Consider the following 19,445-nt stretch of genomic DNA (forward strand, 5'->3'; position numbering starts at 1 on the left):
TGTCACTACAAGTGGCAAGAATGGAAGAAAGGACGTTTTCTCCGGAATGCGAGCTTTCTTTCAAGGGTGAAATGAATAATTGTATCGAAATGAGCAATCAGTTCGATGCTCTAGACAAATTTTTGACCACCAATTCGAAGCAGCCTCTAGCCCAAGCTCTTTGATTCAAGTGAGGAAGCAAAAAGTGCCACCTATCGTGGTCAGTTGTTCCGAATTTGGGGGATTTAGGCAGGAGATCTTGAACTCCATTAGGGGAATCAAGGTTTCCTTCCAAATCGCAAAGAAAGGAGACTGTCGCGTTTTGCAGGAAACTCTTAAAGATCGCGAACTTCTTCTCAAACATCTTGAAGAGAAGAAGCACAAATTTTTTACTTATGACGACAAAACTGAACGTTTGTTCAAAGTTGTCTTGAAAGGTCTCTCAAGTGACTATAAGTCACCTGGAGAAATCAAAAATGGAATAAATGATTTACTTGGATTTTCCCCAGTCCAAGTAATCATAATGAAAAAGAGAACCCAATCTGGCATTGTTCGGAAAGGGCTTTCTCAACAATATTATTTAGTTCACTTTAACAAAAAAGAACTAAATAATATTAAAGCTTTAGAAAAAGTAAGACTTATGTTCGATGTCCGTGTGACATGGGAACATTTCCAGAAACCTGGAAGAAATTACCAGAACCCCACTCAGTGCCGTCGCTGCCAAAAGTGGGGTAATGGTACAAAAAATTGTCGCATGGATGCTAAATGCATGATTTGTGGAGGTTCTTCTCACGCCAAGGACGTCTGTCCAGTGAAGGAAGATGCCACGAAGTTCATATATTCTAATTTTGGGGCTAATCATGAGTCAAATTTTTGGGAATGCCCTTCACGCAAAAGAGTCATTGAGGCTCGTGCCAGGCAGATGAAAGGTAATATCCGTTAACGATAACGGTCGTTTCCGGAATTTGCCTCGAACAATGCTAATTTTTCAGTTAACGATCGCTTGATTAGGAATCATACCCATCAGGAAGATCATAATCATGCTCATTCACAAACTAATTTTAATTCGTCGGGTAGCCGTTCGAATCTTTCAATTTCGAATGTATCTGCCCACGGTAAATCCTTTGCCGATTATCGTAACAGGTAATTTGAACTCCTCCACTATTCATTCCATGAGTACCCATTCTGCTTGTTACAAATCAAATGAAAAAAAAAACCCTACCGCCACAGGTAACTCATACTCAGCTTCTTCGTCTACCGAAAATTCTAATGGGAAATCATCAAATGTACCCACTTCAAGTGATATGTCTGCCTCCGATTTTAATTTTCTAACTGAACAATTGAATCTAATGATTGATGCAATGTTCAAAGCCACCACTATGACTGAAGCAGTCCAATTTGGTGTAAAATTTACAAATCAAATTGTTATTGGATTACGTTTTTCTAATGGATCCAAAAAATAATTTAAATATTTTAAATTGGAATGCTCGTTCTCTGAATAGTAAAGAGGACGAGCTGTTTAATTTTCTTACGATTAATAAAATGCATATAGCAGTTATTACCGAAACTTATTTAAAACCTGGATCCAAACTAAAAAAAGATCCTTACTTTTTTGTTCATCGTAATGATCTACTTGAGGGGGCATGTAGGGGAGTTGCAATCATCATATAAAACATCAACTGTTTTCGTCATTTGAAACTAAAGTTTTTGAAAACTTTAGGTGTTTCTGTTGAAACACAGTCTGGTAAATATACTTTCATAGCTGCCTATTTGCTTTTTCAATGCTCTGGACAGCAAGTTAATTTGCTCCAAACTGACTTGCGAAAATTGACTCGCAATAAGTCAAATTTTTTTGTCATTGGTGACTTTAATGCCAAACATCGGTCATGGAATAATTCTCAAAGTAATTCCAACGGCAGAAATTTTATTTGATGAGTGCTCTTCAGGATATTTCTCAATTCAATACCCTGATAGCCCTACATGTTTTTCCTCTTCAAGAAATCCATCTACGATTGACTTGGTCTTAACCGACTCTAGTCATCTTTGTAGCCAATTAGTTACTCATGCTGATTTTGATTCTGATCATGTCCCTGTTACATTTCAAATATCCCATGAAGCGATTCTGGAATATATATAAAACGTATGTTGACTCTAATCTTGATGTTAACATTTCTTTAGAAACTAAACTTGATATTGACAATGCTCTTGAAACTTTAACAAATTCCATTGTTGAAGCCCGGAGCATTGCAATTCCAAAATGTGAAGTAAAATTTGAATCCGTGATTATAGACGATGATCTTAAACTCTTGATCCGTCTTAAAAACGTGAGGAGAAGGCAATTTCAACGCACTCGCGATCCTGCTATGAAAATTATATGGCAGGATTTGCAGAAAGAATTAAGAAACGATTTGCTCAATTAAGAAACAAAATTTTGAAAACAAAATTTCTCAATTGAACCCTGGCTCTAAGCCCTTTTGGAAATTATCTAAAATCTTGAAAAAACCTCAGAAGCCAATACCGGCATTGAAAGAGAAAAACAAATTATTACTAACTAATTACGAAAAAGCTCAAAAAACTTGCTATGCAGTTTGAAAGTGCGCACAATTTTAATATAGGGACTTACTAGTCCAATTGAAAATCAAGTTACTCAGGAGTTCGAAAATATTCTCAATCAAGAGAACGTTTTCGAAAATGCCTGGGAGACTGATTTGGAAGAAGTGAGAACTATTATCAGAAAATTCAAAAAAATGAAAGCTCCTGGCGATGATGAAATTTTCTACATCCTCATCAAAAAAACTTCCAGAAAGTAGCTTATCATTTTTAGTTGATATATTTAACAAATGTTTTCAATTAGCATATTTTCCTGACAAATGGAAAAATGCTAAGGTTGTTCCAATTTTAAAACCAGACATAAATCCTGCAGAAGCTTCTAGCTATCGTCCAATCAGTTTGCTTTCCTCCATCAGTAAACTTTTTGAAAAAGTTATTTTGAACAGAATGATGGCAACGAAAATTCAATTTTCGCCAATGAACAGTTCGGATTCCGCCATGGACATTCGACCACTCATCAACTTTTACGTGTGAGCAATTCTCGCTGAAACCAGGCCGCCATCGGCACCCATCGTTAGAATTCCAATTTTATGTCACTGATTGCTAGTTTTCGATAAAACTTAAGGGTGGTCCTTTCTGTTTTCTCAAATTGGTGGAGCCCCTCGTACGCCAGCTAGCTGAACAGTTTGCGAAAAAAGCTCAGTTTTTGATAAATCTTGGGTATTTCTTCACGTGATATGTCTCATATTTCGCTTGGAACACATAGCAAACGTAGTGGCATCGTATAGAGAAAATATATAGCTCTCATTTCAACTTGAAAACAATTTGGCGGGCATTTTGAATTTGACCGCCATCTTGAATTTCGTTAGAAAAATCGTTTTTTCACCATTAGCGCACCGCTAGTTTTGAATTCTGAGATCACCATCAGAAAGCTGAGGAAAAAATTACGTAAGATAGGCTACAAAAACTAGGTGAGCAAAGGTATTTACCCTTTGATATGAACGATTTTCTAAATCATGTTCAACTATTTTGATGTATATGGCGAGTGCAATCAATGCAAACATCATTTTATGTACAACAAAGAAACAAGTTTCCAATCGTTGGTGTATTATTTGAGATAGATGAAGAATAGGAGTATTATTTTGAGTGAAAAAATCTGGCGGCCATCTTGGATTTTGACGCCATCTTGGTTTTAAGTAGTAAAATGAGTTTTCACCTTGTGAGCACTCAACATGTTGAATTTTAATGCTACCGTTACACTTACTCTTCTTCTTGTTCTTCTTTTTCCTGACGTTATGTCCCTACCGGAACAGAGCCAACCACTCAGCTTAACTAGCTTTAAAAACAAATTATCAAATATGATTTTTCAACGCTTATTTGCTGGCTCCATCCCATTACCCCGAAACGCCACTACCCCGAACGCCACTACCCCGAATGGGTCACTACCCCGAAAGCCATTACCCCGAATGGGTCATTACCCCGAACGCCACTACCCCGAATGAGCCATTACCCCGAATAGTATGAGATGCAGTGCAGTATCTTATTTTGCGGGCAAAAATGCGTCTCTAATGAAAACTGGTAATTAATGACGCGTATAATTCGTCAGTAAAATGTTCATCATATATTTTCCCTTCTCTTATATGTCAGCTATTTCTTTCGAAATATCTTGTTGACAACTATCTTCTTCTTATTCTTTCTGAGACAGTGTCTGTTTATCAGCCCAGTGGGCCCTTTCGCAATTTAAGAGTTCATTGACAAATTTCATAACACCAATAACTGTCATTTTTTGACACCTATCCGCGCCCTCATACCATTTTATGTATGGAAATTCTACATATTGTGTATGGGATGTAACATTTTGAGGACAACCACCCACAACATGTTTTGCCCCCTTCAGCGTTATGAAATTTGTGAATGGACTTTTAATAAAATAAGCCTTCTATTGACTGAGAGCTTTCCTTGTCAATTTACCATTCTTGTATATGAGCCTCAATGCCCGGAGACGTCTAAGAAATGTTCAATACATAAGATCCACCACCGGAGGAATTCGAACTCATAACACTTAATATGAACTTGCTGAATAGCTGCGTGTATTTGAACTTCTTGGTGGTGTTCATATTTCAATATTGTTTTAAGACAAATATTTTCTTTCTTATGAATAAATGTTGTAGCCTACAATCACGTTGTTACTGTGATTACTCACGTCATTGCTGCAAACATTTCAACAGAAATTTGCCCTTCTTTCTTAAATAGGCTGTTCTTTCAAGTTTTCGTTGGTTAAGATAGTCACTAAAATTTTCATGTATAACAGCTTTTTTTAAAGGAATATATCCTTAATCACAAATTTCTCTTTTTTTAACTTCTTGTATTAAACAGACAGGTCTCTTATGGATTCTCTCACAACTTTTCTGCAATCATCATTTCTTCATTTCTTGATTCAAATACCTTTTTATTTGTGGTTATCTCATCGAAATTCAAATTACTGATCCCACAAACCAACGAAAGTTTTTACTGTAGTGACAATCAGAGGCCGCCATTTTCCTAATATGTACAGTTTATTAATGTTTATTTGCTAAAGCGGAACGATTGTCTATCAGGTTGGTCTTTAAGCGGATTCCACAGAAGAACACTTGCAGCGACTATATCAGGGTGATCTTCCATTAACATCGTTTACGAAACAAAATCTTTAAGAAGATCTTAATGCTACCAGCCGACACCTAAAAAAAATAGTGAAGGAATTGGGTACCGACGTCCAATAAGAGACTTTACTACATTCTAATTTTGTGCATATTTCAGCTATCCTTTTCATAATAAATTCACCCTTCTTTTTGACATAGGCTGTTCTTCAGAGCATTGAAATGTGGCTGTGTGAATCTTACTAAGATTAGAGCACAAATCCAAACAAAACTTAGTATGCTGAAAAAACTAGCTGCTTTTTTATCTTCTAATATTTGAAAAATACATTGTTGAGCCAAACTCGTGAAATACTCATAAGGAATTGTACAATTATCTCCCCACTCTCTACCTAGAATAAGTCTCGAAATGTTATGCATTCGGGTAATGGCGTTCGGGGTAGTGACCCATTCGGGGTAGTGGCGTTCGGGGTAATGACCCATTCGGGGTAATGGCTTTCGGGGTAATGGCGTTCGGGGTAGTGGCATTCGGGGTAGTGGCGTTCGGGGTAGTGTCATAGAATCTTATTTGCTACCTGAGTGATTCTTCTGCATATGTTCGAGTTAAAAAATAGCATTATTTTTTCATTTATTTGGTCTAAAACCATTGACAGGAATGAACAATCAGTTGAACAGCTGAGATAAAATAAGAAAGATAGAATCTGATTGTTTTTTTTATGGTGGCTTCATAATTCAACATGATGAGCGCTGAGATGGTACAAAATCATTCAACTGCTAAAAACCAAGATGACGTCGAAATCCAAGATGGCCACCAGATTTTCCAAACTCGAAATGATACACCTGCGTTTCGGCATTACATTCACATTAGAACAAAACCTGCTTCTTATCTTTCAATTTCGCTATTTTTCACATGCATGTTGGGCGGTTGTGAAACAATACTTTATGGCTCAGAATATCAAGGATATTTTTTGCTTCAAAAATTTAAGATTTCCATTCTAAATTAATGCACTTTTGTCAATGTTTTTACGTTAAAACTACAGATATTATCACAAGACTTACTGATGTCCCGACGCGCAATCTATAAACTTTATTCAATGAACAACAATGCATATAAAAAAAAAAAATATTTGTTTGATAACAATCAATGTTTTTGGACGGTTTTCATTTATTGAATTTATTTATTCATTATTACTGAATTCAAAGATATGTCGAAGAATTATTCTGTTGTCAAAAATCGCATTACAAAAAAAAATTCATGCTTAATAACCTGTATTTTAACTAATAAAGCTGAGTATCAGGCCTCGGTTCCGGTAGGGACGTAACGTCAGGAAAATTAAAAATAATAAGAAGAAGAGTATACGTAACTTTTTTTATTGGTGGCCTCAAAATTCGACATGCTGAGTGTTATCAAGGTGAAAATTTCATTCTTCTACTTAAAACCAAGACGGCGTCAAAATCCAAGATGGCCGCCAGATTTTATCATTCAAAATGATATTATTATTCTTAACTTGACTCCAATAAAACACCAACGGTTGAAAACTTGTTTCTTTCTTGTACAAAAAATGATGTTTGTATTGATTGCACTCGCCAAGTACGTCAAAATCGTATAACATGATTTATAAAATTGTTCATTTGATAGGGTAAATACCATTGCTCACCTAGTTTTTGTAGCCTATCTCACGCAATTTTTTCTCACCTTTCTGATGGTGATCTCAGAATTCAAAACTAGCGGTGCGCTAATGGTGAAAAAACGATTTTTCTAACAAAATTCAAGATGGCAGATCAGCATTTGACAGTGTTTGGCATGAAGGTTTGATTGTAAAATTTGAAAAACTTTAATTTTCCAACATACATTGTTAGAATAATTCAAAGTTATCTGCCAAATCGTTCACTTCAGGTTAATTATCAGAACTCCAAATCTGAAAGACTTCCTGTAAGAGCTGGTGTTCCCCAAGGAAGCATTTTGGGACCAATATTTATAATATAATATTTTCACATCTGACTTACCTGAGTTACCCCAGGGATGTCAAAATCCTTGTTTGCGGATGACACAGGCCTCTCCGCCAAAGGACGAAGTCTGCGTGTCATCTGTAGTCGATTGCAAAAAAGTTTGGACATTTTTTCTTCATAACTTGCAAAAATGGAAGATATCTCCTAATGCTTCCAAAACCCAACTAATAATATTCCCACATAAACCAAAAGCTTAAAGTAGACATGTTGTCACGATGAGAGGGGTTCCAATAAATTGGTCAGATGAAGTTCAGTATCTAGGGCTCATGCTAGATAAGAATTTAACTTTCGAAAATCACATTGAGGGCATTCAAGCCAAATGTAACAAATATGTAAAATGTCTCTATCCCCTTATTAATAGAAAATCAAAACTTTGTCCTAGGAACAAGCTTTTGATATTCAAACAAATTTTCAGGCCAGCCATGTTGTATACTGTACCAATAGCTGTTGTAATACCAGGAAGAAAGCTCTGCAGAGAATTCAAAATAAAATTTTGAAAATGATTCTGAGGCTTCCTCCCTGGTATAGTATAGAATATCCAATGTTGGAACATTGGAACAAATGTCAAATAAAATAATTAATAATTTCAGGCAAAATCGTTACAATCTTCTATTGCCACGATTATTGCGTTATATGTTTAGGTTAAGTTAGGTTAAGTTAGGTTAAGTATATTAAAAACATTTTTTTTTCTCTTATAAGCAGGTGAAATCAACTCACCTGTAAAAAATCTGAACTGCTACGGCAAATGAAATGTAATATGTTGTCAACAAAATGATAGTGTTGTCTAATAACACAGAACACCTGGATATAAGAAATAAGAATGTAATGTTTGGAATGATACTAATAAAGAATTTAAAAAAAATGAACGGAAACGTGACCTTCTATGAGTTGTTTTCCCCAAAACGATATCCAAGAAGGATTGCCACCGCTAGCTTTCGCTAACGGGTCCAACGAAAAATAGAAAGTCTAAAAATATAGAGGATCCAAACAAGGATCGTTAAGGGATCAATAGGTAGAAAAAGTAGTACTGAAAAGTACTGTTTTTATTGTTTGAGGTAGTTTTAGAAACTCCCGATAGCAGAAAGAATTTGTATACGCACAGCACGAGGGTACGATGCGCACTACTTCTTTTGTATTCATTTTGCTTCATCGATTAACGAAACTATATTTATTATCTTAGTATGTTGTGGGTCCCATATAGCCGTAGCGGTAAACGCGCAGTTAGTCAGCAAGACAAGCTGAGGGTCGTGGGTTCGAATCCCACCGGTCGAGGATCTTTTCGGGTTGGAAATGTTCTCGAGCTTCCCAGGGCATAAAGTATCATCGTACCTGCCACACGGATATACGCATGCAAAAATGGTCATTGGCATAGTAAGCTCTCAGTTAATAACTGTGGAAGTGGCTCATAAGAACACTAAGCTGAGAAGCAGGCTCTGTCCCAGTGGGACGTAACGACAGAAAGAAGAATGTTGTGGTTTTACACACTATCAAAGTTATCCACATTATCAAAGGTACCCCGTGTCACGGTAATATTTTTTATTTTTGACTTTTTCGAATTTAAACGCTATACACACTTAATTATTTTACGGATTCCTGTGAAATCTCAAAAGCTGAACAGTTCGGTAAAATAAATTAACGAAGTACGGTAAATTTTTACCAGTATTCGTGAAAAAACACCGGAATCCGTTAAATTCCGGACGAAGTTACGGTGTTTATTTCACCGAACTGTTCAGCTGTTGAGATTACGGTGAAATTCACCGTAAAAGCTTAGTGTGTGCCGTTTTGTCTCAAATTCCGAACACTCGGTTTTAGTATGGCGATTTGGTTAAAATGTTTCACTGAAAAATGTCACCAAATAACAAGGGAATGGTAGTCAATTTATTCAAATGCCGAAACACTGTGTTCATTCTGTTTCATATCCGAACACCTTGATTCAAATTCCGAACAGCCCGAATAAATCCTATTCAAATTAATAATTTCGCAAACAAATTTATCTGAGCTGGTTCTACTGGTCTCAAACTAGAGAATCATCACTACTCCCGAGTAGAAATAGATTTGAGGACGTTAAAACTGAATTGCAACTGGCTGCCATTTCCTGATTTTTTGATGACATTATTTCAGCGAAACATTTCAACTACATCGCCATACAAAAACAGAGTGTTAGGAATTTGAGACAAAACGGTAACTCAAAATCCATCCAATCTTCCGACATTCCCTGAAGTCCTAGAGATTCTGCCTCTGTCTTCTGTTGCAGTAAGTCACCGTCCCTCATAGAGGCCCAAGCAGGCTGCCCGTTCATAACAGCATGTCGCGTCTTATCAACGACCCCAGGAAGGACCCACTGCTCAAAGTGCGCGTGAAAAAGACTCAAAAAAATGTTATTATCTTTTTAATAACAATTATTATCTCTAATGATAGGTTTCATGAACGTGGTGGTAATCGGCTTTTCCACTTGATTCCACCCAGTACTTGCATTTATGGTCTGCACACACATGCACTCGCGTGGTCCAGTTCGATCGATGGTGATTCAAAACGGTTTGTCGACTGACCACGACGAAGTTAAAGACGACAGTCGTCCGCCATTGATGATGATGATGATGATGATGCGTTGAAAGTGCATCATGAGCGAGTAATGTGATGAGCATTCGGCCATCGTCCGTTTTATTTTGTGCAACCTCGTCTACATTTATTCTGGTTGTTATTAATATTATTCTCCGCTGTTGACTAACTGACTGACTGAACGGGTTGTCTGTTTACACCGTTAAAAAACGGATTCAACAAAAATTATTTTTCATTCGTGAGATAACAAAATTTATGTAATCAGAGGCGCCAACTTTCATAAAATTTTAGTGCAAGTTAATGTTAGTGTAATGCTTGCTACTATAAAAGTTTCAAATGTATTGTTTTCCATGTTTTAATTTTTCAACTGATAAAATTAAACAAAAAAACATCTTACCAAGATAATATGACATCCAATTTACATATAAAATGGAGAACAAGCCTACCTTTAGAATACCATACGGTCATCTTTCTTCTTCTTCTCATTCCTGGGGTAAGGTCCCAACTGGGACGTAGTCTGCTTCTCAGCTTTCATTATGGTATAGTTGAGAAAATTTCCATAATAAAAAGATCCTCGACCGGTGGGATTCGACCCCACAGCCTTCAGCATGGTCTTGCTGAAAAGCTGCGTGTTACATTGTCATCCATCTTTTTTTACTGTGTTTTTATGACGAATGGCGATTGATCAACACAGGAAGTTTCATCGTCCCAGTCTATATAGGTTTCTGCACAAATTAGATGAAAATAAGCGAAGGTAAACAGAGTAAATTAAAATGGAGCATTAAAAACGACGATCCGGACTACGGTAGGCAATCTTGGGCGCTGGCCACTGTTGATCGACCGTGGATGGATGCAATTTCAGCACTGAACGATCCAAGAAATGCCTCAATGGAAAAGCACCGGCAAAAGGTGGCCTAGGTTAGGGTCGACCTCTTGGTTCGATTGCATCTTGATGTGATGTGATGGAAGGTGCAATTTCAACTGGCAGCCTGGACGACGAATACTTACCGGTGGTCACCGGACGGTAGCAGAAGCCGTAAAAGGTGAAATGGCCTTTGGCTCCGCGTGATTTCAATGACCAGTTGGTGTAGGAAACGTATAAAATAGTTAATTCGAGGAATGGCCACTGGTTGCGGAAAACATCTTGAAGGAATCAGAATTATTTAGTTCGGGTTGTAAAACGATAGAAATGGAAGCAAGATCTCTCCAATGAAGGGTATTAATTTTAACAATCTTTTACAGACAGTCAAAGCAGCACAGCGTTCTGAATTAGGATCCCGTTTGGTATGCACATAATTAGACGAGGTTATTAGCCAATTGTTAGCTTAGAATTTTAAATTTAATCAATAAAAGCTATTCGAATTCTCTCAACGTTTAGTGCTTTTGGGAAAGACAGATCATTAATGTGAGTACTAAAAAATCTGAACTGCTACGGCAAATGAAATGTAATATGTTGTTAACAAAATGTTAATTAAATCTTAAATTTGTTTTACCAAATTGGGATGATAGTGTTGTCTAATAACACAGAACACCTAGATATAAGAAATGAATGTAATGTTTGGAATGATACTAATAAAGGAATAAAAAAAATAATGTGAGTACTTTTGAAGTAAATCTATAAATCAAAATAGTATTTCAACAATGATTAAAAAAGAAGATGATTTTTTAGCACATTTCGTAACAGCTTGACTCTACTGCAATTACTAATAGTAATAAAATCAGTTACTACTGCTACCATTGAACAGCGGGAAAAATTGGGGTGAGTAATGTCTGTTACATTAGCGCGAGGTTGACGTAGGACTACTATGGACACAACTTCGATCAATTCTGGGTCAGACTTTGACAACAGTGCGGTAGCTTTTTGCAGGTGATAGGATGTTTAATGATAGATGATAGTTGCTGTGATTGTGAGTATTCAATTATGTTATGGTTTAAAGGGAGATCTGTCATTTGGTTTGGAAGCTTTTCCAGAGTTTCGAATTTCAAAGTAAAATACATTAAAAATCAGTGGGGGTTGTGTACAAGACACGACCGCATGGCGTTTACTACGCCATGTGATTTGCTGCCTTTGAATTTAAGTCATTTAGTAACACATTAGGAAATATTACACAAATAACTCTTTAGTACACATTTGTTGGCCCTGAAAAGGGCCGAGCGAATTGTAAAATTCGAATAACACGGACACATGGATTTTACTCCACTCTTGCCAATCTTTCAATCTTGCCGACATCGCAGTTGTAGTTTCCGCCGATGTATCTCTCGATCACCTACAGGGAGGACCCGTTCCGTTCGTTTAGGTCAGCGATGGTGGCCACAACCATCGCATTCTCCTGTGGACTGCTTCCTCTCCTTCTTCTTGGCGGTGGCAGCGGTGATGGCTTTGGCACGGACAGACGGCATCTTCTATCGGTCGATCAACGGTCAGTTTCTTCAAGTCTGCAGCAATCGATTTCTCTGTCCGCTGATAACTTGAGCATATCAATGTTATCGATTGCCGCCGAAACAAAAAATATCTAAATAAAATTGCCCCCAAGGACCAGCCTATGTATAAAAGAAGGTGAAATTTATTTAAATTTTAAATCAACAGTTTCTATAACTATAATTATGGTTAATTCATATTTTGGAAGAACATCCAATATTTGAGAGAATTTTGTGCTAAATATATCAAAATCTTCAGTGCGTGAGTGAAGGTGAGCATCGCAACAAGAGAAGAGAGAGAGTACCAGAACAAATCCTCGCATTTTTTTTTTTTTGCACTCTCACTCGAATCGCTTGAGGATCTGTGCTGAAAATTTTGAGTTCAGTTTTTACTCCTCACATAGAAAAAAAAATCCGTTCCTGTATCCGTGAACAGCAGACGTGAACTCGTCAACAAGCAAAAATACACCGTGAACTAGATCACGTTTATATGAACGCGTTGCCTAGTTCCGAGAACGCTCATGTAAACATGATGGTAGTTCATGGTGTATTTTTGACAGTTCACGTTTTCCAGAACGCTTTTTTGAGCGTGCAGAAAAACGGTAAAATTGCCTCATCTTTGCATCACAGAGGAGTTTCCAACAAGCCTGAATATAGGCAAGATGATTGAAATAGGCAAAATTTGCCCAAAATCAATGCTTAAAACTTTTTCGAAAAAATGGATGAAATTGGATGTAGGGTAGGTATACCAGTTATGGACATAATGGTTCTCTATTTCGCCCTACGTGATTATTTTAATGTCTTCTGATTTCGAATTTTTTGTGTGTTGTAGTAGTTAGACTTAAGATATATCTTGATTAGACTGGCCCTAAAACAAAAAAGTTGAAAAACTCAACGGGGCCCCCTAGATATGTGGCTTAGGGTAAGAGAAAAGCACTCTCAAAATATCAACTCGATTGGTTGCTCCACCAGCTGGCTCATTCTCCATTCAAAGTTTGTATGGGATATTTGTTTCAAGTATTCTGAAAAATGACCCTATGTCACTGATTCGTTCCGTCCACTAGTTGACAGCGTTCGACTGAGCCCAGAATAACAAATACGCTTATTGATACCCTAATAAACATATTTGCAGAACGTTGCATCTGTATATAAGCTATTTTCATTACCATTGTAGATGTTGAAAGTTAGGTTTAGATCAGCACTCCCGCACAATCACATTAATGCATGCACCTTGTGCAGCAGCTCGCCCAGTGCCATAGAAAAGAAGAGGAAGAGGAAGAGAAGAGGAAAAAAATCAACGTCATAAAGGGCGAACACAAAATTATTGCGTCACCGAAAATGTCATGCAAATTTTTTACAATGTTTAGAATCAAACCACAATTTTAGGTAGTTTTACACATACATTTACTTCAAAAATCAAAAGAAAAAGTTAATCGATGGAGCCTCCATCAAAGTCTTTACAGCCACGTTTCTCAACAGGGGGTCCGCGACCCCCGACCATGCAAAAAGCATGCTGAAGCTAGCACCTCACAGCGAGTCGGTTTTTCGCTGTAACAAGGTTGAGAAACAGTGCTTTACAGTGTCATCCGGTACCAGTTTCTCAGTTTTTTTTTTTTTTTTTTCATTTTCTTAACATGTCCTTCTAGTCTTTGGCTGTCTTCTTGCTACTCCGAAGTTCCCGCTTCATTATTACCCAGTACTGCTTCACCGGGCGCAGCTCCGGACAGTTTGGCGGATTCATGTCCTTTGGAACAAAATGGACAGAATTGCCTCATACCACACTAGGACACTTTTAGAATAGTGGCATGATGCCAAATCTGACCAAAATAGCGGAGCTTTGTCGTGCTGCTGCAAGAACGGCAAAAGGCGCTTCTCGAGGCATTCAGATTTGTTGACCTTGCCATTTACTGTGCCCTTTGTCACGAAAGCCTCACTCCTCAGTCCGCAAGAGCAGATGGCCTGCCAAATGAGATATTTGGAGGCGAACTTCGACATTTTCTTCTTCTTAAATTTGTCGTCCACATCGAACTTGCTCTTGCCGGTGAAAAACTCCAACCTAGGAATTTGCTTAAACTTGGCTTTTATATACGTTTCATCGTCCATCACACAGCAGCCATATTTTGTCCGCATCTTCTCATAGAGCTTCCGTGCCCAAGTTTTAGCCGTCGATTGTTGCCGCTCATCGCGGTTTGGGAAGTTCTGTACCTTGTATGTATGTAGTCCAGCTTTCTTCTTTGCATTCTGGACGTAGCTCTGCGACATGCCGATCTTTTTAGCCAAATCACGACTTGAGACGTTGGGATTTGCTTTAATCACCCGCTTCACCTTTCATTCCGTCTTTATGTTCTCCGGTCCCAGTTTTCTTCCAGCTCCCTTGCCGTGGTCCAACGTCAACCGTTCCTGGAATCACTTCAACACTCTGGAGACGGTTGAATGGCGAATGTTCATCATTTTTCCAACTACCGGTGCGACAGGTCAGGAAGTTCCAGGTGTTTGGAAAGAATTTGTTTCTCTTGACTCGCGTTGGTTCACGTCCATTTTCATTGAATCTAAAAACACGACTTCGAGTTTGACAGCATGTAAGCAATACACATCAATGAGAAAGTGTGCAAAATTTGGTTGATTTTTACCCAATGGTAGAAAAGTTATGCCCTGTTGAATGTGTCGCAATAATTTTCATGTTCGCCCTTTATGCAGCCCAGACTCCGCTGTCACGAAACGCCAAATGCAGCCTGTCGTTTTTATGGCTGAGAATTTGATAAGTATTGCATTCACAAGAAACTGTTATTAAAAACCTCAGTCGGCGGAGCATTTTTTTTTCCAAAGTTGGTAATAAATCTCAACACAAGATTAGTTATTTCTAATGCCAGTTACGTTTGCTGGCATGAAATTTTACTCAAAAGGCTATTCGTGACTCTGCGTGATGCAAACGCGATCATTTGAGTGTTTGAACCGCTAGCGCATGATTGGTATACACAATAAGTGGAATAAGAAAAAAAAACTCAGCAATCACAGAAAAAGAAGACCGTCTTCGTGAGTCTCGTCTCAGGTGGCTACCACCAAGCTACCCGGATAAAAACGTATCATTCAGCGAATGGAGTAAACCATTAATGTACAATATAACGTATTGGATACAATACAGCGTATTGTAATTGAATGTCGAAGCAACATTATTCTTGTTGGATATACAATTCAAAACATTATAATATATTGTAACAACACTATATTGTTTTTAATTGGTTTTAAACCTTACAATTTTGGTCAAATTCCTATTTTCGCGTAAAACAACTCTTGCTTTTTTCTATGTAGCTTTGCTGAAAGAAGTAAACAAAACAAGTTCAGAAAGCAAGAAATGTTGGGTGAAAAATATTCAAAACGTAAAAATAAATAGTTTTTTAGAAGTCACTTGACATTAGCTGTAACGACGAATGCAACCATGATAAATATCTTTACTTCTATAAAGTTAAAATTATGTTGCTACTTTTGGCACGAATATCCGGTAAGTTGGGGGACAATCCATACAAAATGCAAATTCTATACTTTTCACCACTAATTGAAATACAGTTCGTTGAATTGTTTTTGTATTGTACAACAATACACGAATTGCTAATCAAGACAATACATGAACAATATATCGTATTGTATTTTCAAAATGTATGTATGAGAAAATATCTAGATTTGTATTGTTACGATACTTAACCACCCATACAATATATTGCAAAAATCTCATATACAATACAGTGAACTGTTCAAAACAATATATTGTACTGTAATTATATTGTCATTTCACAATATACTGTATTTTATTTCCAATATATCGAATGGCACTGTTCCAATACATTATATTTGTTTTGTATTGTATTTTTTTATGTTGAAGAAATGCAAATCAGTATTGCATAATCTAATTCAGACAGTTAAAACAGCATCTTTATAAATTTTACTCATATACAATCTTCTACAACATTGTTCGCTATGGTATCAAGAAGTGTTTTTGACATTCTGGGTTCAATTGAACGCGATCAACAAATTTCCTGAACCAAACAGTAGATGATATGCTATTTCCCATAAGTTTGAGCTGGAAATCCCATATTAATTTCAATTCAAATTCGCCAGCTCATGAAACGACCAAATGAGCTGAAACTTTCAGGAAGTCTACCTCTTACCCTAAGACATAATCCTGGAGGGTGCCCCGTGGAATTATACAACTTTATTTTTCTCCCATACTGAGCTGGGCCAGTCTAATCTTGATGTTAAATCGTTCAAAAACATTTACAATGTGAAAGTTATCAATATTTCAAATATGTCCAAATAGGGAACCACTAAGCCATAACTGGTACACTTTCCCTTTGGAAGCGTTCGACGCAAATCAGTAATATGAGTAGTTCTAAATATGTTGCCGAAAACATCTTCTTGAAGTTCGATGATCAGTTGAATATGATTCCGGATAATATATTTTATATATTTTCAGGAACTATTCTCACTAAAATGGTCATGTATTGAAAGATTTCCAACGAATATTAATATGTCCACCGGCATTCAATTTTCAATTGGTCTAGATTCTAAAAAATAGTCAACATCTATACAACATCACACCGCACAAAATACAAGCGATAGAAAAAAAAATAGATTTGTTCATGACCTCGGAAAACCTGGAACATCTTCGGTGTCCAATGTCAGATATGCATGACAAAACCAAACTGGAACTAGACCAAAATTTGCTTCTGGAATGCTTCTGGATGCATCCAATTTCATCCATTTTGCGAAAAGCCATAAGCATCTGAATTCAGGCAATATTTTGCCTATCTCTATCATGTTGCATATCCCCTGTAGATACGTACAAATTATGCTCTGAACTTGGGTAGGTGTACCAGTTATGGACATAGTGGTTCTCTATTTCGCCATACGTGATCACTTTAATGTCTTTCAAGTTTTGAAAATTTTTTGTGTGTTGTGTTAGTTAGATTTAAGATATAACATGATGTTGAAGCATTCTAAAAGATTTAAAAAGTGAAAATTATCAAAATTTACATATAGCCAAATAGGGAACCACTATGGCCATAACTGGTACACTTTCCCTATTTATGAAAATATTCTCGATGGGTTGCGAGCTCATAAAATTAAACAGCTGTTGCTTTTGAACTAACTCCAAAAGTTCAAAAGTGTATTGACAACCGTCTGAACGAGCTTCACCGGGTCAATCTATATCGCGCCAAAGATCACATTCGGCAGCAACTGCAATCGATACTGTCGAACACCCTTCAGGTCTTCGCATGCTGTGCCGTTCAAGATCCAAACCCTGCCTTTGACCTTTCGGTCCCATTTTCCCACTTTCGGTTGGGGTTTTTGCCCCCATCTGGAGCGGGCTGGTGGCCAACAATCAACCGGTTGGAAGTGCGTGTTAAATTAAAAACTGATGGATAATGCATTATTTAATTGATCTCCCAGCGCCCAACCGAGACAGAAACCCAGTAGGATCTTCGATTTGATCTCCAGTCGTGGCTTGATCGATTTTTCTCTTCCTCGCGAGAAACCTCCGGTGACTTCTTTCCGAAAAAGGTGCTGCTGCTGCTGCACCCTAGCTATCCTCCAGAAGAACGAAGACGACGCATGGCAATATCGAAGGTGATCTGCAAAATGAGATCGCAAATGGGATTTCCATTAAAATTAAGCGTTGAATTTGATGAAAATCGATCAACGGTCCGGGTGTCGTGGTCTGTTCTGGCGTGATAGGTTCGAATCCCGGTGACTTGTATGGCGTGGCGTAATGAATGTGTTTTCTTCGAATTTGGGAAATACACGAAAGGTTTATTGCGAAAATTGGAAAATATGAAACAGTGATTGGAGCGGAATGGAAATTTGGCGGGATCCCGATTAGCCAAGTGCACACAAGAAGGGATATGATACACCTTTGGACAATCATTATTTTTTATAAGAAATCTTTATACAACCACTTTTTACGTTATAAATTCAGATTAACAAACGTTTTAAAAAGTATTCAATATCTTTACAAGGTATCCAATAAGACAGTCAAATTTGTGGAGAAACTTGAAGACCTTCCTAAGCTTTCATAAATGATACATATTACTGTCGTTGTATGGCAACACATTACATTAGATTCAAATGAAACCTAATATATGATGACGAGCTTGGACACCTACTAATCAAAGTTAAGTGGAATACGAAAACCTATTTGATAGATGGCAACACTGTTCACAATTACCAAACATATGTTAACCGCAATTCAATCTGGAACACAGCAAACATAAAAGTTGATGTTAGGGAAATGTGAAGAGAAAAGAGACACCATGAGTTTTAATACCATACAATTAATAATGAATTATGAAAATATATCATATTGGTAAATAAAAACCGAATTTAGTACTATACCATTTAATTACACTAGAGTTTGTATCCTTTGACAGATACGCGTATTTTGACCTCAAATGTAAGGCCGTCTTCAGTGTCGATACTGAAGACGGCTTTACAATTGAGGTCGAAATACGCGTACAGTCGCCCCACGCAGTTGAATCACCCACAATTTATGAATCAGCTGATTTAAGAAGACAAAATTATTATCAAACTTAGCACGAAACATCACAGATCATTTTTACTGATAAGCAACACGTGTGTTCAGCCATTCCAAAGCTTTTTATCTCAGTAAAACAGCTCTTATCGCGGTATGAACCAACAATATTACTTATTTCTTTTTGTAGCTATTTGGGCTGCATTTTTGGTCATTTTTGTGAGAGATGAGCTCCAGACAACATTTATAGATTCAATATATATAGCTACGAGTGATAAATGCGTATTTATATGGATTTGGCTGAGATTTTTGAGTAAAATACTTGATTAACAAATATTGGGAAACATACACACCAGTCACAATTTATGAGTCAGCATTCAAAACTACTAGTACTTAAAATTTTTAAAAAATGATGTTTAATTTCAAATAATTCCCAAAGTAAAGTTTTGTTACGGGAGAGCAAAAGTGGTTTGGGACCGTTCAAAAAGTACGCAAATTTATTTTATTTTTGTGTAAAAAAAGGATTCTGAAAACATAAGCCGTAATCCGTGGGAGTAACATTGAAATCAGGGCTTGATGGTTAACCTCCTCCAAAAATTTTGATTTTAAGGGGGGGGGGAAACAAAAAAAACGGGGGGGGGGGGAAAAACCCCCCTTTTTTCCCCCCTGTTTTTTGTTTCTTTCAAATTTGGGGGGGGGGAAAAAGAGATATTTTGATTCCAAAAAACAATTTATTGATGGAAAATATTTTTCCCAAGCAGATGATGGTGCTT

The sequence above is a fragment of the Aedes aegypti genome, chromosome 1 (assembly GCF_002204515.2).
Source record: "Aedes aegypti strain LVP_AGWG chromosome 1, AaegL5.0 Primary Assembly, whole genome shotgun sequence".
Classification (NCBI taxonomy): Eukaryota; Metazoa; Arthropoda; class Insecta; order Diptera; family Culicidae; genus Aedes; species Aedes aegypti.